This window comes from Equus przewalskii, chromosome 15, assembly GCF_037783145.1.
Source record: "Equus przewalskii isolate Varuska chromosome 15, EquPr2, whole genome shotgun sequence".
Taxonomy (NCBI): domain Eukaryota; kingdom Metazoa; phylum Chordata; class Mammalia; order Perissodactyla; family Equidae; genus Equus; species Equus przewalskii.
Genome location: NC_091845.1, coordinates 59,121,009 through 59,143,944, shown reverse-complemented (window position 1 = coordinate 59,143,944; position 22,936 = coordinate 59,121,009). Strand labels below are relative to the sequence as shown.

General features: G+C 44.9%; 1 protein-coding gene and 1 long non-coding RNA gene across 4 annotated transcripts in view; one reads left to right on the top strand and one right to left on the bottom strand.

Annotated features, from left to right (window-relative positions):
- Positions 1-22,936, top strand: part of RARB (retinoic acid receptor beta) — a 694,610-nt gene that overhangs the window by 639,450 nt on the left and 32,224 nt on the right. The window lies entirely within an intron of this gene.
- Positions 14,780-20,279, bottom strand: LOC139076189 (uncharacterized). Its single transcript, XR_011527540.1, has 2 exons — positions 19,767-20,279; positions 14,780-15,235 (listed from the first exon to the last, which is right to left on the bottom strand). It is a non-coding gene; the product is annotated as an uncharacterized lncRNA (long non-coding RNA).

Genomic DNA, 22,936 nt, shown 5'->3' with positions numbered 1-22,936 from the left:
GCTACTTTCTTTTAAAACAAAAAAGGTGCATTTTTAAACATAATTGAAGCAACATAGGCTCAGTGCACATAATTTGGAAAATACTGAAATTTATAAAGAAGAAACTATAAATCATAATGAATCCCATGTCCCAGATATAAGCCCCATTAATATTTTGATTTATTTTATTCTGCTCTTTTTTCTGTGCACATATATTCCAATTTTTCTGAACTCATTTTTTAGTTAAATTTAACACTGTGAATATTCCCCCATGTTATTAGTCTTTGAAAGATTATTTTTTTAATCTTTTTTTTTTTTGAGGAAGATTAGCCCTGCGCTAACTGCTGCCAATCCTCCTCTTTTTGCTGAGGAAGACTGGCCCTGAGCTAACATCCATGCCCATCTTCCTCTACTTTATATGTGGGATGCCTGCCACAGCATGGTGTGCCAAGCAGTGCCATGTCTGCACCCGGGATCCGAACCAGTGAACCCTGGGCCACTGAAGTAGAACATGGGAACCGAACTGCTGTGCCACCGGGCTGGCCCCCATTGAAAGATTATTTTTAATGGCAGCATAATGCTCCCTCCTATGATTATGAATTAATTTACACAGCCATTTGCTTATTGGGGGATGTGGCTTACATGTGCAGCCCTAATGGGCTCCCTAAACGCCCCCCCATCAGATAAGCTTATCCACCCTGTCACCAGCAGTGTTGATGCCTGAAGGCCTCCTCCCAGGGCACAGCCTACTCCCAGGAGCCTCCACATCCTGGGGCACAGGCCCGTGCACCCTTTCCTGGAGGCGGGCAGATGTGGAGAAGGCCCAGAAGGTCTTGAACACAGAACTCTAAGTGCCTTCCCTCAGACTCCTCAACACAAGTCCCTGTTCCTCCCTGGGGAAATGAGACAGACAGCTAGGGAGAAAGGTCAGGAGTGTCATCCTACTGAAAGACCGGCCCATGGAAACCCAAGGCTGGGGAAGCAGAGGGGCCATCCCACCAGTGAGGATTTAAGGGGAAGTGCATGTCAAGTTCTTGGTCATAGGAAATGCTCTATAAATTTCCTCTTCCCTCTTCTCCTACCATTGCCAAGAAAACACCAAAATTCCATAAAGTGAGTATTCACATGTGCCAATATGAGGGGCCAAGCTCTTATTACTCAAGGACAGTTCTTCCTATTTGTGCCAACCTGGTGACCCCCCTACAGAATGTAGGCTCAGCTCAGTAAATTTCCCTTGGATGTAATTTCATTAGCCGTCCTTCCTACCTTGTGCACATTGAATATACTCAAGAGAAAAAACTGCCCCAAGCTGGCCAGTCTCTTAAGTGACCTCAGTTGGAGTTCAGCAATTGTTTATTGATGAATGAATGGATGAAGAGATGGACAGATGGGTAGAAGGAAGGAAGGAAAGGAAGAAAGGATAGAGGGTAGACGATGGAAGGAGGGAAGGGTAAATTAAGACAGTTGTTGTAACATTTTTTTTCCTTTCCCTGAAGAGATGAGAGAGGCATAATGTTTTTACATAAGCCAGTGTCTTTTCCTCTTTTTTCTCAGGTGAAATAAAAACCCAATATGAAAATCCCTTACTTCTGTTGGAAGAAAGTAAAGAACTACATTATGATCCAAGTAGCATGTTTTATCTGTTTGAGCTCAGGAGAGGAACGTGGGGGTGATTTTCTAGCTTGAGCGATGTAAATCTGTGTCCCCACCCCACGAAATACATTATTATGGCTGTGATTCATTCGGCTTTTTTTTTTTGAAGTGGACTATGGTTTGTGTGCAGTGGGTGAAGTAATTGAAGTGAGTAGTGCTTCTCCCTAAAGACAGAATCAATCACCGTTGTAGAAGATGGTGACATTTTAGAAAGAAACTCTCAGGAAAATGTCATGCTTAAAAAATTAGATTTAAACACACTGGCTCCAGATTGATTTTTATTACACTCAAATGGATACCCTGATTGATTATCAGTCTTACAAATGTTTAGCACATTTCTCACTTCTCTAATAATCAGAATAATCTAATTTTCAATGTCATTTAATGTGCTCTATTCAAGGTTATAATAGATCATGTTTCTAATAAAACACAGCAATTATGTAATGAATAATACAGGAGGACCTGCATTCAGATTCCCTTGATTTTAAGGCGATGCTAAGGGAAAGTCTTAGATGTGCCCATTGCTTTAAATGTGAGGTGCATTCTAAGTCTTTGACTGCATTATATAAGGTGTTTTTTTTTCTTGCTGGTAAATCTGAATGGAACTTTGCCAAACTTGACTTAAAAAAAATTTCTTGGGCGGAAACAGCAAGGATTGAATCCTTTTAATATATGTTATCGGTGCACCTGGAGAAAAGTGACAGGTTGCCAAGTTATTTATTGAGTTTCTGTAGTAATTGCTGCTTTCTCCCCATTTTTGATATACGTCCCCTGGAGAAATAACATATTTTAGTTCTAAATATTTTTCCAACGTCCATTGTAGCAGCAGCTGACGTTACGGATGTTTCAGAGTAAGCCACAGGCTATCTAATTTTGAGGAAGTTTGACTCTATATTTAGAGCCTAACACTTACCTGATTATGTTTACTTTGTGTGTGTGTGTGTGTGTTTTTAAGAGGCCTGACTCACTTTGGGAAGTAAGTTGTGCTTTTTATATGTGTGGCTTCTAACCAATTCCAGTCATGTCGAAATCTGGTTAGTAATTATGAATTCCTCCCTTACGGCTCGCCGCGTGGTTTGCTGACCTGGCGCGTCTGCAATGGTAGCTGACCTGGTGAGCCCACGAGCAGGAGCCGTGGGGGCCCTCCCCTTTTGTGCCGTGCCCTTTGGTGAGGGCATCAAGGTGCAGAAAGCAGAAGAAAGGAGGTCATAGAGCTCTCAGGCTCAGAACATTTAGAGACTAAAGAGAGGGGCCTTAGGCGGAAGGCTCACTCCTAAAATTGGTCCTAGCTGTGAACCTGATAGAATGAGGACTTCAGAACATCTGAAGGTTCTGGAAGATCTCAACAGAAGCAGCTGATGGGCCAGTACAAACAACATACCATTTGATAGAGATGAGTATCAAAGTCTGATTCAGATCCAGCCACATCAGTAGTGGAAGGACAGGCTGGGGGAGACCAGAGCTGGGGATCTGATGGCCACAGGCTTGCTGCGAACCCCTCAGGGTCGTCACATGTCTTCCCTCTAAGTTCCTTGGTTGATCAGATCATAAAAGACCATGATAACCCTCTGTCCTTGTGGCTGGTCAGAGTACGTCTTGGAACATTCTTGGTTTTTGTTCTGAGCACTTCACTTTAAGAGAGAAGTTATCTAGAACTGAACGTGATCCAAAGCAGGATGACCAGGATGGCATGAAATCATCAAGCTATCTATGAGTTATAATTGCACACAATGGGACTTCATAGGGTGGAGAAAACCAGATACTGGAGAAGATAATTGCTCTAAAGCAAAAAAGAAAGTCAAAGTTTGCTAACGTTTATGGAGTGCGGGATCTTTTCAACACCTCTATTAGGTTATTACCGTGCTTTAATGGTCATGGCAGCTGACACTGAGAGAGGCCAGGTGCACTGCCCAAATTTACACAGCTCCTGAGCCACAAACTCGAGATTTAAACCCAGCTCTTGCAATCCCCATAACTGAGAATCATACTTGTGATCGCTCGTGGTATGCCATAACTGAGACTCTCCATAGGCTGATTCTGGATGATCATTCTGGATGATCACTAGGGTTCCTTCCAACTGTAAAAGGTGATTGGTCTCCATCCAGAACACGTGTGCAAAATCATTTCCTGGTACTTGGAAACATTCTGAGCCTAAGGAGGGAAGTACTCTCATAGTACTCCAAATAGGATGAGGTTAGTCTGAGAACGTTTACTGCCTAAATAAATGTAGGTTGAGAGAGTGGAGGCCCCATTGCAGTGAAGGTACTTGGCAGTGAAGACTGTCTACACTGTTGAAAATGGCAGTTCTTGGGGCTGGTTTACCACCATGCAATTTCCTGGAGCCTCGAGGAAAGGGAATGTGTGTGTGTGCACGCACGCGTGTGTATGTTTGTGTGTGTCTATCTAAAGGGGTTGAGAAGGAGATGGCCTATAAAACTAATGAGGAAAAGCACCTTTGAAGCCTTTAGGGGTGGGCTGATAGCAAAGTACTTAGAATGGGAAGGAGAGGCTTTAAATGATGTCCTCATGGTAAGGACCTAAGGTTATCTGAGCTGTGCATAGGATGTTATATGGGGCCCAGAAGAGAGAATGAGTGAGGACACATATGTGGAACCAGACAGCCTGTTTTAGCTCTAAAAATACTACTTTTGCTTTTATTTTTGTTGCATTATATTGTATTTTCCTACCTCTCACAGATGAGCTGGTGTCTGCGAAGCATCATTCAAAGAGAGAATGGACTTGGGCAGTAGCAGGCAGACCAAGTGGACCTTGGTAGATACACAGGATGAGGAAGAGAGAAGGATGGGTCTGCCTTTCTCACTGGGACTTGGGCTCCTGGATGGATTGTGGTTCTGGTTGCTCAGATGGCAGCACCAAAGGAGAAGGAGTCATTTGGGGCCGCTAAAGAGTCCCGTTTAGGAGAGGATCTGTGTGAGGGGCCCAGAGACATCTACTGGGAGGTCGGATACACACATCTGATGCTTAGGGGAAAGGTCTAGGCTAGAGATGAGGAGTCGAGGCTTCTGGATACATATGCTTGATAGTGGGGGGCTTGGGCATGGATCTCATGACACGTGAAGAGTGAGAAGAAGGCTAAGGATACTCCCAGAGGTAAGGAATCTTTTCTTTTTTATTGTATTGAGGTCACATTGGTTTATAACATTACATAAATTTCAGGCGTACGTCATTATATTTCGGCTTCTGTATGGACCGCATCGTGTTCACCACCAAAAGTCTAATTTCCATCCATCACCATAAATATGTGCCCCTTTACCCCTTTCCTCCTCCCCCCACCCCCTTCCCCTTCCCCTCTGGTAACCGCTAATCTGTTCTCTGTTTGTTTATCTTCCACATGTGAGTGAAATCATAGAGCACTTGTCTTTCTCCGTCTGACTTATTTCGCTTAGTGTAATACCCTCAAGGTCCATCCATGTTGTCACAAATGGCAGCATTTTGTCTTTTTTATGCCTGAGTAGTATTCCAGTGTGTGTGTGTGTACGTGTGTGTACCACATCTTCTTTATCTATTTATCCGTCAATGGGCACTTAGGTTGCTTACAAGTCTTGGCTACTGTGAATAATGCTGCAATGAGCATAGGGGTGCATATATCTTTTTGAATTAGTGTTTTCATGTTCTTTGGATAAATACTTGGAGGTGGAATAGCTGGGGCACGTGGTATTTCTATTTTTAGTTTTTTGAGAAATCTCCATACTGTTTTCCATGCTGGCTGCACCAGTTTGCATTCCCACCAGCAGTGTGTGAGGGTTTAGGAAATCCTTTAAGTGGGCTGCCAGGTGGGCCTTGTGGGGAGCCCAGGATGCAGGTGTCTCAAATTGAGTGTTTCTTAGCTTTCTCAATCAAGCCCTCAAGCTCCCTTTTATAAATCTAAGAGTCAGCAATAGTTCTCAGAGAGGGGAAACCCAGGCCACATCCACTAGCATTCCTCTTTTTGAAGTTAGTTAGCTCAAGGCACTTTTTAATAACCATATTTTATAATTCTTGCTATTTTTTAAAGTCTGGATGCATCCTAGGAAAGTCCCGTAACCCAGTGACTGACCTTTCCCTGTTTTTAAATAAATGTGGATATCAGTGAGAGCCCTGGGATAAGAAGGTGAAGCTGATAATCAGAGTAGACCATGGGCCCCTCTGCAGTTAAGGTGCCTGGGAGCAAAAACAGTCTACGTGATTGAAAATGGCAGTTCCTGGGGCTGACCAACCATTGTGCAATTTCCTGAATTCAGTCAAAAGATTATGGGGTAAGTGGGGGAACAGGCTGGGCAGGGGATCCGGTGGAATTAATGAGAAAAATATTATTTTAGAGTCCAGCATTCCTTTCTAGCTTAAGGTCTGGCCAACCTTAAATGTGTGCAAAGTTATGCCATATGTTTCTCAAGATAATGAAAATGGCAGAGGTAGGGGGATGGCCAGGGCTGAGGGTGGGAGGAGCTGCCAACTTTTGTTGCAAGTAACTTGGCTGTTAAATGGAAAAGACTTGGTAAAGAGGAGAGGGGGAGCATCCTCATTTCAGTTGTTGATTAGGGCAACTTGACCTCTCAGCTTATGTTCTGGATGTTTCTAGGACAGCTGGCTCTGCTTTGAGTACATCAAGGTCAAGTGGGCACCTCCACCATCTCTTTTAGTCTGGTTTCCCATCCTAGGTTTTTAGAAGATCAGTTCTCACCCTTGACCTCTCTCCCCACTTAAAATCTACATGAAAAAGATAAAATCTCACCCCTCTAAGATGAAGCAAGGTTGTGATAAAAAGCTATGAAAGAGAGAAGTTTGAAATATTTATGCATGAAAGCATTCAATGTAATCTGGAGGGAGAGGTGGGAGTGGAGATAAGATTGGCCATAAGTTGATCATTGACGCTGGGTGTTGAGCAAATGGGGCCTCATTATACCGTTTTCTCTGTTTTCGGTATGTTTGAAATTTTCCATAATAGATGTGTTTTATAAATACATATACCAGTTGCCAGGACTGGAAAAATTAATGACATACCCTTTAATGCATGATTTTGTGTTTTGAAGCCCTAAAATGAAAAACAGAAACCCTGCAAAGGAAGATGTGCAAAGTATAATTCACTTGGTGAATTTTATGAAATACATGAAAAGCTTAAATATTTTTAAATTTTAGTTCTGGGGAGATGATATTTTTCTGCCATCTTTTGCATTTTTTTTTCCGGAAAGACTTGGGTCAATAAAACAGAACTCTCTTGGTTGCTTTCTGTAGACTTTTCTGGCTATTTAGACTCTAACTGACATTTCACTGGATGAGCCTTGCTTGTGGGAGGGTGGCCTTTGCCACTGGCCCCCTGGTGCACTCTTCAACGTTGCCTGAGGAATGATGGTCAGGGCAGCGGATAACTTTTTTTTAGAGAATCCCCAGAATCTTTACATCTTTTCCCTTCATTGTGGTGTGAATTAGACTTAGCTATTTGTGAGCTTCCCTTTTTGACTAGGCCGCCTTCCGCAAGACAGCAGGTAATGCAATGACTTTGGAGAAACTACGAGCACTTACTAAGGAAGAATTCTAATTTTGGAAGGAGAACACATCTCCTCTGCCAAAAAGCATCTGAGGTGTTGCTTCATAAGCCTTTGGAACAAGGAGTACACTCCATTTGTAATACCTTATGTGTCGATGCTCCCTCGCGCTGACAGCGTCTGCCCTCAAAAGGCATTTGGCAGGCATATTTGTTGAATGCACTTGTAAGGACTGTCATCGGATGTTACTGTAATCAAGCAGGTTTGGAGGCCAAGTTTTATTACGGGGTCTTGTGAGAGTTGAAACATCCCTCACATCTCTAGAACACCTCTCAAATTCCATCACCTCAGGTCCCTAGTCTCTTTATGTTCCCAAGATATTGCTCATGCTTTCCTCTCAACCTAGAATGTTCTTTTGCTAGTTAACTGCTGCTCAGCTCAGATGTTTCATCTCCTGGGAAGACTTTCTCTGACCACCCTCGGCCTCTGGAAGGAAACCCATGTCCCTTGTTTCTGTTCTGCTGTTCCCCTCTCGGGGTGTAATAACCCATTATCCTGTGTGTGGTTAGGAGTGGAGAGCCTGCGTCTACCTCTCGAGCAGGGGTCTGGAAACCCTGCAGCCATGGTTAGAGTAGAGGAAGGGGGATTTCCCTGAAGCAGGTGCTGTGTGGGCACAGGGCTTTGTTGCTGGGCAGAGAAAACACTTGACATCTACTATATTGCCTGATAACTGAAATAAACCAAAAAAAAAACATGGGAAAGAGTGGGTATTAAGTGTTTTCTTTTTTGTTAAATACACTTTTTTCCCTAACTTTATTGATTCTTAACAATCAAGGACATTTTTTAGAGGCAAACTACAGCCTGTGGACCAAATATGGCCTGCAGCTTGTTTTGGAACTAGAAAGTTCTGTTGGAACCCAGCCACACTCTTCGTTTCCATGTAGTCCTGCCTCCTTTTGCCCTATGATGGCACAGTAGTTGGACAGAGACTGTAAGGCCCACAAAGCCTGTTAGTATTTCCCACCTGGCATTTTATGGAAAAAGTTTGCCACCCCTGGCCTAGTCTAGGACTGCATGAGGAGCCACATCTGCCCCCTTCACCGGTAGCATCGCCAGCAGCTGTCACAGTGCCACGCACAGCATAGTGTAGGTTCCATATAAATATCTGAGTAAAATTATTGAATGAATGAATGAGCAAATTAACAAATAGCTACTCTAGCTTGTATCTTTAATTTCTGAGAAGCTCTTTTGCCCCAATACAGTCATGGGCCTCATAACACCGTTTCAGTCAACGATGGACTGCATATATGAAGGTGGTCCCATAAGATAGTACCATATGGCTGGGGTTTGTAGTGGGCTATACCCTTTAGGTTTGTGTAAGTACACTCTTGTGATGTTCGCACAACGACAAAATCACCTAATGACTAATTTCTCAGAACGTGTCCCTGTCCTCCATCATTAAGCAACTCATGACAGTATATGAAGTCCTTTTTGCTCCACAGTACTTGCTCCTTCACCTGTCTTCTCAAACACCTCCTCATCAGAGAGTCCTTTCCTGCCCATACTTCATAGCACAATATCCCCTGTCCATCTGTCTTCCCCGGCATGATTTTTCTTCATAGTACTTATCATTATCTGACACTATATTGCATATGTATTTGTTATTGCCTGCCTTCCCCAAGGAAAAAATAAACTCCAAGAAGCCAGGAACATTGCTTAATCACTGTTACATCCCCAGCACCTAGAACAGTGCCTGGAACATAATGGGCTCCTAGTAAATATTTTTTAATTAATGATAACATTTAGAATTGATTGTATGCAGCCCAGGACTTCCTTGGCTGTCATCCCGTTGTTTCTTGGACGTGAGCTGTCTTCCCACTAGATCCCAAACTCTGTCTGGACTGACTTTACACGCCCAAGAAACAGATTGGTAATAAATAGGTGGCCCCTGGGAGGTTAGAATTCTCCACCGCTTTCTGTTCCAGGCACTGCTTTTCCTCTCTGCCCTGAGTCCTGAAGGCTGTCTCTGCCTTAGAAGGCATTAGCAGATGTCTTTTTGATTAAAAGGAAATAAAAGCACGTTCTGGGTGTGGGTGTGGGTGTCAGAGGAAGGGAAAAGGAAGGGCAGAGGGAAGTGAATTGTGCAGGTCTGGCAGGAACGTTGTGTGTTATTTCTTGGGCTTCTTGCTTCTTTTTGACCCCTCAGCTGAAGCATTCCCGGGAATAGCAACTCGGTTCTCTGTTCGTGTCAAGCATCCAAGTATGTGGCTGGGAGCTATGCAGAGAATGGTAAAGATGGCTTTATTTCTTTTCCAAATGACTCTCAGGAGAAATAAATACCTGAGAATTAAAGTCTTGTAGGCCAGAAAGTGGATTTTTGTGAACTAAATAGGATTTTAGCAATCCTTCACAGACGAGGGCAATTTGGGATGATCTATTTATATTGAGAAACTGATAAGTTCACTCAGGGGAAGCTAAGTTGGCTACAATTCTAGCCAACACTTCACATGCTGAGACCGACTTGGGGGCTGTGCCTTATTTCTGCTGTTTCATTTTTAACATTTTCTTTGAGTCACACTTGTGGCCTGAAAGTGACCCCTCAATGGTATTCAGGGTAGCCAAGGCCAAGTAGAAAAATTCCTTAATTATAGTTCTCGTTACATTTTTGTTATTAACACTAATCTTTTTTTAAAAGCAAATTGTTTTAAGAATTATCTTATGAGCCTTATACAGTTTGGAGTTAGAACTGGGTTCAAATTCTGGCCTTGCCGATGACTGGCTATGTGACATGTAAGGTCCCTTAGCCTCAGTTTCCTCATGTGCAATATGAGGAGTAATGGTACCATTTCCACTTAGGGTTGCTGTGAGAATGAAGTGAGGTAATACGTGCTGAGCACTTAGCCCAGCCCAGAGAAGCAGCCCTCCCTCCCATGAAGGGATGGGGTTGGCAATGGCTATGCTATTTCCTTTTAAAACAGCTGAGGGACCTGTAAGAAAAAGTCGGGTCATACATTGCAGCCCTGATTTGAGAAGCTGGTCTCGGACAGGGGAATATTTTGAGTTTGAATTTCCATGATGGGTTGGAATTTCTCCGATCTTTACATTTCAAAGCCAAGGGCAAGGGGCAGTCCATATTTTCTCATAGACAATTTCGGATATCCAAGGTGGGCCAATAGTGGTATGGCTCCATCCTGTGAATTTGCATAAGGCATTTTCTTACAACGGCACTGTGTGTTTGCGGGTCTTTAGGGTACACTTGAAAGAAGTTTCCCTCCTGTGTGCTTTGCTTCCACGTGGTATTGTGCGCCCCCTCCCAACTATTTCCATGAAAGTGGGGACCTTCACATTGGTTTCCTGCTGCACCCCCAGTGCTAGATCCGTGCCTGATACCGAGAGCCGATAGGTACAGCTCAGTCACTGTCAGTAGAATGAATAAATAAGTAGATCGAGTTTCAAATTGCTGAGTCTGTTTCACATTAAGTCGATTCCTAGAAGTCAAGAGCTGGGAGAAACAAAACCCATGGGGGCTAAGGGCTTGGCCATCACTTTCCATGGCTACCATTCCCATCATAATGGACTTTCTCCGAGGCTCTGTCTCCAGCCAGTCGCTTCTCCTGAGCCTGAGACCTAGATAGCTGACTGCCTACCGCACACACTGGATAACTCTACTTGGTGGCACACCAGCACCTGGAATTCCATACATCCTGCTTCTCCTTCTTTGTTCCCTCACCATTGTCCAAGCTGGAAGCCAGCTTGTCACCTTTGACCCTTCCCACTGCCTGGCACCCACATCCCTCCCATGGCCCTGCCTCACGCTCCCTCCCTAGTTCAGACATCCCTCTTCTCTCACTTGGAACTTGTAGCAAGCACCTCAGTGATCTCTCTACCTCCAATCATTTCTTCACCATCAACAGAAACGACCCTTCTAAAAGGCAACTCTGATAATATCACTGCTACTGCCACCGCAGATGGACCTGAAACCCAAATCTTCTTGGCAAGTTTCGCAAGATCACAAGAGCTGTGGTCCAGCCTCGACTCTGAACCGTGAGCCCCAGCCCTATTCCTTGCAAAGCTTCAAAGCTGCTCTTGCTCCGCTCCAGGCCTTCAGACTCGCTCAGTCTTCTGCCCAAAAAGCCCTCCCATCTTCCAGCCTTTGGAGAGCTGAAGCCTCCTCTTGCTTTGGATCTCTGCGTAGACAGATCTTAAGTGACTGCATCTTCCAAGATCTCCCTGCTCCATGTGACCTTCCAGTGAGCCTCTTCAAATGAATGGTTTCACATTCTCTGGGAAATTCATACAGCCTTTTGTGTTTGTAAACATGGCTGGTTTCACTGGCCTCTCTTACAGGTTTGATTATAGAAAAACAAGTTTTCAAGTGCCTGAACTCCAGTTTGTTTCCTAGGTTGATTTTTGAAGGGCTTTCTCTGGCTTCCTCTTAACCCTCCCCAACCCCCAGTCTGGCTTCTATCCTCGTTGCTCTGCTGTAAATGTTCTCTAGAAAGTCACCACTTTCTCCATTGCCAAAACCAATGAACTTTGCTCCCTTTTTATTCTTTCTGACTGTACATTGGACACTTGGCCAGGCCGCTGCTTTTTCCAATTCTTTTCTCCATCGGTTTCTGTGGTCTTTTATGATTTCAATTCTCCTTCCCACTATTCATCTGCTTCCGTCACTGTGTCCTCTTCCCTTTCCCACCAACCACTGGCAACTCCCAAGGATCAGTTCCTGATCCTCTTTTTTTCTCTCCTCTCTCTCACCTTAGATTGTTCATCCCCTCTCTTGACTTCAACAGTCATCTCTAAGGTTTTGCCTCCTAAATAATCTAACTTCATGTCTGTTCTCTCACCAAATCCACAATGTTGTATCTCTAACAACCTCTGGAATTTCCACATGGATTTCCGACTCACCTCCCCTCAAGCCGCTCTCACCATTTTCCTACCAAAAACTGAATTCCCTATCCCCCACTAGCTTTCCCAATTTTCTTCTCTGTTGCAATACCATCAATATCTGAGTACCAGGGTTAAAATCTTATTGTACCTCCAAGTTGTCGTCTTCATCCCCATATTCAACACATTACCTGGTTGGGTAGATTTTTCATTGTAGTGCCTCCCTATACATCCCTCTTTCTTTCTCTCGTTATACCAATCTAATCTTTTCTCCCCACCAATCTCTAGTCTCTACTTTTTCCTCTAATCACACCAGCCACCCTATAAACATGATGCAATTATTATTGAAAGCATTTCCTCATATCCCCCACATCCAGAATGTTCTTCCCACCCCTTTCTGCCTCCCCGATTAGATCCGTCCTTTAAAGGTCATCCTACAACTAACTTCCCTCCTGTAGCTATCTATGTTGTTTCCAACCCTTAGGCCTTTTCACACATTGTTCTTGAGGAGTAGGAAACATTCTGGATGTTTCCTACTCCTCAAGCCCTATTCATTTATCCCTTATGGAAAAAGACATGTACTATGCACTGGGGGTACCTGAATGAATAAGACCTAGCACACTGCTGTAGAGCACTCAGCTAAAGATTCCTCTCCTCTGTGATATTCTCATGACTCCCATAGACTGAACTATCAGCTCCCTCATCTGTGGGTCTAAGTACCATCTCACAACCTACTTCTTTGATTTTGTATTCCTATTGCTTAGATCAGCGAATAAATATCTCCCTTTTGGCATCTAGCTCATTACATGATAGTTATCTGTTTAGGTGACTGTATCTTTTACTAGAATGTGAATCTCTTGAAATGATACCCTCTCACTCTTGTTTCTTTAACATCCATCACAGTGCCAGGCACAGTGTAAGTACTCAATAACTATTTGAACAGATGGAGAAATAAGTAAATGGATGAATGGATAGATGGTTGGGTGGATGAATGGATGGATGGACAGGTAGATGGAAAGGTAAATAGATGGAAGGGTGGATAAAGATAAACAGATGGACAAATGGATGGATGTGTAGACAGATCAGTGGAGGAAAAAATGAGATGGATGGATGGATGGATAAACAGCTGAATGAATGGACAAATGAATAGATTAAAGGATGGACAGATGGATGGATGGATGGATGAAAAAAAACCCTGCAGTTAAGAGAGACTTCAGTGGTTATCTTCTGAACCATTGTAAGAATTCCTTTTAAAAGAACTTTGAGAGCTCAGCCATCCTTCAAAAACACCAGCAGTAAATTTAAATTTATCCGTAATTATTGGGAAAGGAGGTTATGCTTAATTGACTAGTCATATTGAATAGTGGACTAGCGTATATCTCATACATGGATTGTCAATTCTCTAAAAATTAAAATTAATAGAATGCATTTAGAACAAAAGCTCTACTGAGCAATATATTTACTTGGTGATTCTGAAAACCCTTAGAAACCTTAGTGCTTCAAAGACCCCAATGAGAATCACTTAGGGGTATACAGGCTGGCGTAAATCATTTAAATGCCTGAGAGTGAGAGTTTTTCATTTAAACTATGTAATATAGATACCCACACATTCACGTCAGCCATTTCTCTGATGATTTGGGTTTCCAAAATTGATTTGACAATATGCAGGAGCTTCTCTACAGTAATATCCTAAATAGAGTATTTGGCAAACATCGGGCAAACTTGCAGACCATTTGTCTATCTCCCTCGGACACCTCATTGACACATGGATGGCTCAGGCAGAGATTCATCAAGTGTGTCAAGCAATATCTGAAAAAGTTGGATCCCAAGGAGGTGAACATGGTCACATCTGTCTACTAAGCCAAGTTCATCTGGAAAGTCCTGCCATAAGAGATGAACCCGTTGAAAGTTTAAAAACTGTCCAGTTTACCTATGTTCCATCTTCCCCTTAATCTCCAGTTATATGGCCCCAGGCTGGAGCACTGATCTTGCTTGGATAAAAATTATTTCCTCCCTTTCTTATTTTTCCCTCGCTCCGTCTCTCCCTTCCTCCTTTCCTTCCTTCCTTCCTTCCATACTTTATTTCTTTCTACTTTCCTTTCCCCACCGCTGCCTTAGCATTTCACATTTCTAAGCATTCCCTGCATATTAAACCTTTATAGACTATATTATATATCATGTGCATTTCATTTATTGAGGAAGAATCCGTGCTTTATGTGACTCAGTATCTTCAGTAGCTACAGGATTCAATAAATGTTTGGTGAATAAGAAATTGGTGTAGGGCTCACTATATTAATATATATTACATTGTGTTGCAATTATTTACATATCTAAATATATATAATAATCCTGTGTGTGATGGAAAGAAATTAATGCCCCCATTTTTCAGATGAGCAAACTGAGGCTCAGAGGCATTATGAGACTATCCTGAGTTTTCACGGTTAGTATATGATGGACTAAAATGCAAGCCTTAGGAATTTTACCCGTGTCCATCCTACTTGTCCACTGTACCTTTCATGTTATTTAAGACCCATGAGGAATAATTCCATCACTTCTGTGTGTTGTAACAGATGTGGGCAGGATCTTTAACTTTGAGTTGAAGGAATGACAAATTGTTTTCATTCTTCCCTTTGCTGAATAAAGGCAACTGTCGATTCGTGTAAACTGTGGGGTAAAAGAGCATGTGGGCATGTGCTACTGTTGTGTAAACCCACTCTCTACACAGACAGTAAGTGTCAGTTAGCTATTGATGTATAACAAACTGCCCCAAAGCTCAGTGGCTTGAAACAATAGGCATTTATTATCGCTCACAAAATCATGGATCAGCAGGGTGGTACCTCTGGGTTCACTGGGCTCTCTCATGAGCCTGTGGGCAGCTGTGGATTGGGTAGGCAACTCTGCTGATTTTGCCTGAGCACTCTCCCACATTCGGCACCAGGCTGGCTCTAGGTTGCTCTAGGATGGTCTTGGCTGAGCTCAGTGGACTCTCCTCCATATGCTCTCTCGTTCTCCAGCAGGCTGGCCAGGCTTGTTCACACACAGTGGTAAGATTCCAAGAGGGCCAAGCAGAAGCGTGTAAGGTCTCTGGATGGCTAGACTGGGAAATGGGGCACCATTGCTACCACTGTGTTCTATCAGTTAAAGGGAGTCACAGGTCCACCCAGACACAGGGCTGTGGAATAGTCTCCACCTCTTGATGGGAGAGCTGCAAAGTCACAATGCAAAGAGCATGCCTGTAGGAAGACAAGGAGGATTAGGGCCATCTTTGCACTCGAGCCCCGACACGAGCACAGCCCCCATTTCCTGGTGCTCCCCTCCTGTTGCTCCAGTTCTGCAGGGTTTGTCAAGGGGTCAGACTTCCCACGGGGAATCGCCGAGGCTGCCTCTCCGAACTTTTCCCGAGCAAAGTAAAGTACCTCATTTCTATTTTAAAAAGCATTTTAAGAGGGAAAATATAAGAATGTCAAGGAGAACTGCAATTCATTTTCTGAAAATTAATTGGGTTTAGAGGACAGTAGGAGTGAAAAATTTGGCCATTAGATTTCATCATGACAGAGATTATTGTTTAATATTTGAAAGCCCTTAACTTGCCGTGAAGAATATATGTGACACAGAGCAGGATACAGGTTTATCTGGAACAGTCTGCTGCTGGGAAATTTATTTTCGTCATCCCCCACTCCCCCAATGAGATACTGCTTTGAAAGGCGGTCCATGTCTGCTCCAGGAAAGAAGTATAAAGGGATGGGCCTGTATCTGTGCTCAGTTATTTCACCCTAGATGTATGGATCCTTATTTTAAGACTGTTGCTTCCTGAATCTGAGACTGGCTGTGTTTTTACAAAGTTAAAAAGACCCACTAGACAGTCTTTCAGATACACGAGGGCAGGCTGAGCTTCTGCAGAACGACCTTCAGCTTGATCTTAACAAACAATTTCCTGCCCTTGAAAGTGACTTATGGAAGTGGATACTGAACTCTCCTTTTCTAAACTGGAGGTTTTAAAAATAAGGTGAACTGATCATCCAATAGGTATGTGAGTTTGCTCCTGATTAAAAAGCAGAGGGCCAGCCTCAGTGGCTTAAATTTCCATTTTTTAGGGTTCAGTTTTATACCGTCAGTAAAGACCTTCATGTCAGCCCCATCCTGTCCTATAGCTCTGCCACAAACACAAAGCCAAGGACACATCGCCTCCTGTGGACAGGTGTTGGGAAAGCCATCGTTGATAGTAGCCCATTGCTGCCAGAGGGGATGTGCAGAGAAGTACTGCTGATTATGAAGATGGCGACTCACAGTTTCTCCATTACTCATTTTCAGGCTCCTGCTTTTATACGTCAGGCAGAACTATTTTATTTTCCTTCATCTCTGGAGTTGAACTTAGGATATTTCCTATAGTTCATACAAGACTCTTGTCCAAAGAAAAGGATTTGTCCCTTATAACAGAGCCTCCAAACTCCAAATCTCTTGCCTTGCAAGGATGGCCACCACACCAGGCCTGCCCCGAAAGAAACAGCCCCAGCAGGGGTGCCCACACCAGCCCAGATGGGGGAGGAAAATAGTCTTTGGAATTGTAAGACAAAGGGAACACTGTCTACTCAAGGAAAGGTAAAATCTCCATCTCTAAAAGCAACCAGTGAAAGGAAGATGTGTTTAAAATTGTTTTGAAAATTTTGTTTGTATAATATACCACTTTAATTGGAAAGAAGTATTTGGCATTTGTACATTCTGATATTTCAGGGATTTTCTATAAGTGCTTTGAATAACTTTAAGAAGCTGAGCTAGGCTGGCAGATCCTTGTTAAACTCTTAGAATGCTATGTCCAGACGCTTTCCCCCAAGACTTGCATATTTAATAGTCTGTAAAAATTCTAAGTATGCTCCCTGCTTGGTCGCGGCACTATGAACACTGGGCCGTCCCTCACACTTTGCACTTGTGTCGGGCATCATGTCATCTTTCGAAGTCCTTGCGCACTGGCTGCCACATTGTGGGTTTGGAGTGGTCCTCTGAGGATGCTATTTTGACTTCTGTCTCATGAACTCTGAAATCAAGGTCCAATCATGGGCCTGGATTCATTCAACAGACACTCATGGGTGCCCTGCCCTCAGCCTGGTTCCAAAGGCAGTGTCTCATTAGTGGCAGGGGACCCTTAGCTGTAGCCTTGTTCCCTAACCTCCTTTCACTGTGTATTTGTTCAAATTTCTAGCATTTACATGGCAATGCTGTATTAGGAGAAAGACACAGTTTCCACCTTCAAGGAGACTCTAATCTGGAAGGAGCACTCACTCACCCCAACTCTACCCAGCTTTACGGTGGGACCTGCTGTGTTAAATGTTTGAGCACCAATGCCCAAATCCTGAAATTATTGGAAAAGTATGTTTCTGTTAGTCACATCCACCTGCCTTCAATCCACCACCTACCGTGGGTAGTTCTTTTACATAATTAGTTCAGAAAATGATTTTTAAACTAAGATTAAATTATATTTTTGTATTTTTTAAGTGTATCAGTATGTTATAGACCCTCTCTTGCTCAAGGCAATCAGATAGATCTAGTCCCCAACTGTGGCCCTCTATTCTTACAGTTAGCAAGGAGTCAAGATGAGCAAATTCCAGGCTTTAATATTCAAGCAAGAAGAAATAGACCGTTATGGGGCCTGGCTGGTGGCATAGTGATTAAGTTTGCACGTTCTGCTTTGGCCACCCAGGGTTCGCAGGTTCAGATCCTGGCCACGGACCTACACACCGCTCATCAAGATATGCTGTGGTGGCATCCCACATACAAAATAGAGGAAGGTTAGGACAGACGTTAGCTCAGGGCCAAACTTCCTCACCAAATAAATAAATAAAAATTAATAAACCATTATGCTTCCTTTCACTAAACTGAAACACTGTCAATTATATGTTCCTTTTTCTCGCCATGAAAGAATTTTTAGGGAAGCGTTGTTTTCATCTCTTCCTGAATCCAAGTGAAATCCACATCTTTTGCATATTTCCTGCATTAGACTTTTATTGTGTGCATGGAAATCAATATAGCAGATACATGCACAAGTGCACACATTAAAATGAACATGACTTCATTTATTTCCATGATTAGACATTCAAATCAAAGTGCTGGGGTGTCTGTTTTCATATTCATAGGTCGAGATCCGTACATCAGAGGTATTTGTATAACTGACACTTTTATTACATTCATTTCATTTGCAATATGATAGTGGATCATAAATATGTTACTTTTATGTCACCAAATCTGATTTGTGGCACTTAGCCCTCACAAGGAGAATACTTGATATTTTATGGGGCACCTTTCATCCAAGAAGCGCTTTGCAGACATCAGGCTGGGTTCTACCAGGTGTGTAAATCACGCTCATGACCACTTGGATGCCCCACCTGCTTTATCCACCTCCTGGCTCCTACTGGAGGGGTGCACAGCGGTTAGTGAGTCTCCTGCAGGCCCTGAGGTGTGATGAGACCTTTAAATTTTGGAAGAAAGAGGCTCCTGCCACACAGAAGCCCTTAGAGCTCACAGAACTCCACATTTCCGTGTTCAGCTGGTCCTTCGTGAAACGAGTTTGAACCCCTACTCTAGGCTGATGCTGTATTAAGCCCTGGAGACACAGGGACAAGTAAAACATGGCCCTTGCCTTCCAGATATTCACAAACTAGGAGGGAGGGCCATGTGCAACAGTAATTGTCCCCCACCCCATGATGGGGCTCTGATGCAGAGCTGACAATATGTGCCCCACCCCCTGTCACCCATGCCCTCCCAGGCCTACACTGTGCCCGAAAGCGCTTTGTCAAGCCCCCAGGTCTGTAACAGGTATATTGGTGCCCAGGCAAGCCAGTGACAATTGGACTGAAAGAAGAGACCAACCATCAAACATCACAGTCAGTCAGAGAAGAGAATCATGGGTGCCCCACCCACCATCCCATCCCTCCCACCCCCCCCACCCCTGCCCTCAACTCACCTTCTCCTTTCCCCAGCATCAGCTTCCCAATCCTGGACCAGCCCTCCTCCCCCTGCACACACCAGTTATACATACCCGGAGCTCCTGTAGTATCCTTCATAGCACTTACCACATCGGAGAATCATTAACATGTGTGACAGAAACAGCAGAGCACAGTGGTTAAGAGGGAGGGCCCTGGAGCCAGGTTTTCTGAGTTCAACTCCCCCCTACATCACTTACAGCATGCATGGCCTTGGGCAGGTTACTTTTCTGTACCTCAATTTTCTCATCTGCAAAATGGGCATAATCGTGATACTTCCCTATCACGTTGTCGTGAAGACTGAATGACCTGATATGAATAGAGGGCTTCACTGAGTGCCCCATAGCTACTGTGGTGGTTGTCATTGACATTTTCAGTATTATAATAACACTCCAGTATGAGTCACATACATATAATAATAGTGATGCCAGTATTATTATTATTACCGTCACTGTTATTATATAATTTATGTCTCTCTCTACCATAAGTGAGCTCCGTGGCAGCAAGACCCATCTGTGTGGCTCACCATTTCATCCCCACAGCAGATGGCACATAGTAGATGAGCAAAAAATATTTATTGAAGAATGAATGGGCAGACAACGAAGGAACAAGTGAGTCCACCCACCTATTTGGTGCCAGTGCCAGACGGCTTCTTCAAAAGCATCATTGCCACTTGTGGCCACTGACCCTGCAATCGTGTCTCCAAGGCCTCGGTGTTCAGGTCTGCCCATTTCCACATGGAAAAGCCTTAAATTCCTCTTCCTGTGTGACTAGCCTACAACAGACTCACCTTTTCCCAACTAGCCCACCATCCACACGTCTCCAGGAGGGTGCTGCTCTGTCCGAGGTGAGATGCTCTGAGGGGCGCCGACTCCTCTGGCCTGATACGCAGTGGAGCTGGTGTTTGTACCGGATCCCCTGGCCCCACTGCAACACCTGTGTCACCCCCTGCTCTGCTTTGGTGCCCTACAGGGGGGCGAGCTCCTGCTCCGCCCCAGCAGCTACTGACCATGAGTTCCCCGGGAGCTGGACAGAGCCACCTTCCCAAGGCCTGCGTGGTGTCCCAGGCACTGCGTCATCTCCTTGATTCTGGCGGTTCTTGGAAGCCGTGCCCACGCCTGGCCCAGATACCGTGCCTGCATTCCACAGCAGTTTAAAACCGTTGAGTAGAGCCAGTGCTGAAGCCACATGTGCAGAAGATTTGTCTATCAACTTATGAACCTTTACATAATTGGGGCGTTATCACCAGAGGGTGATTGCATTTTGCAGTTGCTGGGGGGTTTCTGATAGTGCCGGGAGTCCTGTAGTCACAGAGATTGGGGGGAGGGGCTTTGCTTTGGGAGGGCAGGAGCAGGCTGGAAGGGAGCATGAGGTTGCACACTAGTCCCCTGGCAACTGGTCACTTGCTAAGAGTGCTCCAAGTGTGGGCCCCAAAGCACAGAAGATGGAGCTCTGGCTTTGTCAGTGTCATTTCGCAAACGGTGGGTGCTGTCACTGCACAATCCACTGAGCGCCCCCAACGTGGTGTCCTGCTGCAGCTCCCCAGGGTCCCTTCCCACCTGACCTCACCTCCCACTTTCCGGGTTCATGTAGATGCTTAGTGGTGGCAGCTCTTAGGGCGTCCCTCCTGCCCCGCTGCCCCCCCGCCATAACTGCCTAGAGCTGTGTTCACTCATCTGAGTTTTCCAGGTAATTTCCAGGGGTCTGGGTGGGTGGGGGACAAGGAAGCAGAGTGCTTAGGACTACAGATACGGGTCTCACAGACCTGCCTGGGGATGGGATGATGGATAATTTCTTGTGTGTGTGTTTCCTCTCTGCTTTTCTGTATATTCCACTGAAATCCTGACTCGACTCCTTTCAAACAAGGTGACTTTGGGCCTCAAGTTCCTAGGGTGTAGAAGTGGAACAGAATCCCCACCTCACTGGTTCACTGTGGGATTTAGGGAGCGACACTTCTTAAATTACTGCAGGCTGTGGCTGGCCCTTGCTGGGCAATCAATAAGTGGTACGGCTGTTACTGCTCTGTTAGTGCTCGTGGGTGCCATCTTGGCGTCTGACTCGAGTCAAAGCAGCTTGCAGTGTTCACTGACGCTGGCCTCCCTCAGGGCTCTGGGTTTTTGTTGTTGTTCTTACTGTTTTAAGATATAATTCACGTAGCATAATGTTCGTTATTTAAATGTGTACAGTTCGGTAGTTTGTAGTATATTCATAAGGCTGTACAACCATTACCATTGTCTAATTCCGGGGCGTTCTCACCTCCCCAGAAGGAAACCCCGTGCCCATGAGCAGTCACTTCCTGTCCGCACCCACTGCAGTCCTTGGCACCCCTCATCTGCTTTCTGTCTATGAATTTGCTTATTCTGAACATCTCAGATCAATAGAATCGTCCATGCTGTGGCCTTTTGTGACTGGCTTCTGTCACTGAGAGTAAGGTTTTCAGGGTTTCTCCATGTTGTCACATGGGTCAGTACTTCATTCCTTTTTATGGCCGACAGTACTCCATTTATGGCTCTACCACATTTTGCTTGTCTGTTTGCGAGCTGATGGACATTGAGCCGTTTCCACGTTTGGGTGATTGTACGAACCAGTGGTAGACAAGTTTTGCGTGGACATATATTTCCTATTCTCTTGGGTGTATACCTAGGAGTGGAGCTGCTGGGTGGGCAGTAACTCTATGTTTAACTTTTTGGGGAACTGCCAGACTGTTTTCCTCAGGGCTCTGATTTGGAAGGACCCTCGTTGCTTAGACGTGACTTTCATGTTAGCTGAAGAAGAGAGTCCTGCCAGGGGCCTGGAAAGGAGGGGTCTGACCACCGGCACTGAGAGGCCGCAGCCTCCCCTCCCAGCCCCCCGGGGTCCCAGCCCTGTGCTACCCCTTCCTCCCTGCTTGTCTCTCCTTTGCTGGCCGTGTCGTTGGCATTCTCCCTGCTTGAAACCACACGGCCATCCCCCGCGTCCTCACCTCTTGGGATGGTCTGGGTGCCTGGGCCCTCTGCCCTGGAAAAGAGCACGTTTGAGGCTGAGTTACCGCACGCTGCCTTTACCCACTCATTCTAGATCTGGAAACGTGCTGAGCCAAAGAACAGTGTCCTTTCAAAGTCCTCTGGAGAGGATTTCTCCTCAGACATGTCCACTTCCCTAGTAATAAGTGAGTCCAAGCAAGGAAAGAACTTGTCAGCTGTGCAAACTTGGGCACATTCTTTTTTTTTTTTTTGAGGAAGATTAGCCCTGAGCTAACATCTGCCTCCAATTCTCCTCTTTTTGTTGAGGAACACTGGCCTTGAGCTGACATCTGTGCCCATCTTCCTCTACTTTATATGTGGGACGCCTACCACAGCATGGCTTGCCAAGCGGTGCCATGTCCACACCCGGGATCTGAACTGGCGAACCCCAGGCCGCTGAAGTGGAACGTGCACACTTAACCACTGTGCCATCGGGCCAGCCCCTTGGGTACCTTCTTTAGCCTCTCTGAGTCTCGGTTTCTTCATCTGTAAAATGGGTTTAAAATTGCCTCCCTGATAAGGGGATTAAGTGAGCCACTGTGGACACAGTTCCCAGTATAATGCTCAAGACACCCAAGAAACGTGAATTTTCACCCGGCTGCCCTCCCTCCAGGTCAGGTGGGAGCAGCTTATACCGACACAGGGATTTTTCAGAACCAATTGTTCCCTCGCCTTTTTTTCTCTCCCTCCCTCCCATCCCCATCTCTTTCCTTCCACCTTTTCTCCTCTCCCCATGCCTCTGTTTTACTCTGCCCTCAGCTCCAGCCCCAGACAGGGCCTTGAGAGCCTCACGCTGTAGACCCAGGAACTGCCAGTTCTCAGATGGCTCCGGGGGCCAAATCCTCTTAGGGCGGATCGGATTATGCCCTGGGTCATTTTGCAGCACAGATTCCCAGGTCATGGTGGTGGCACCCACAGTGAGGGAGTGTCCAGCCTGGCAGCCCCTGGGTCCCCAGGG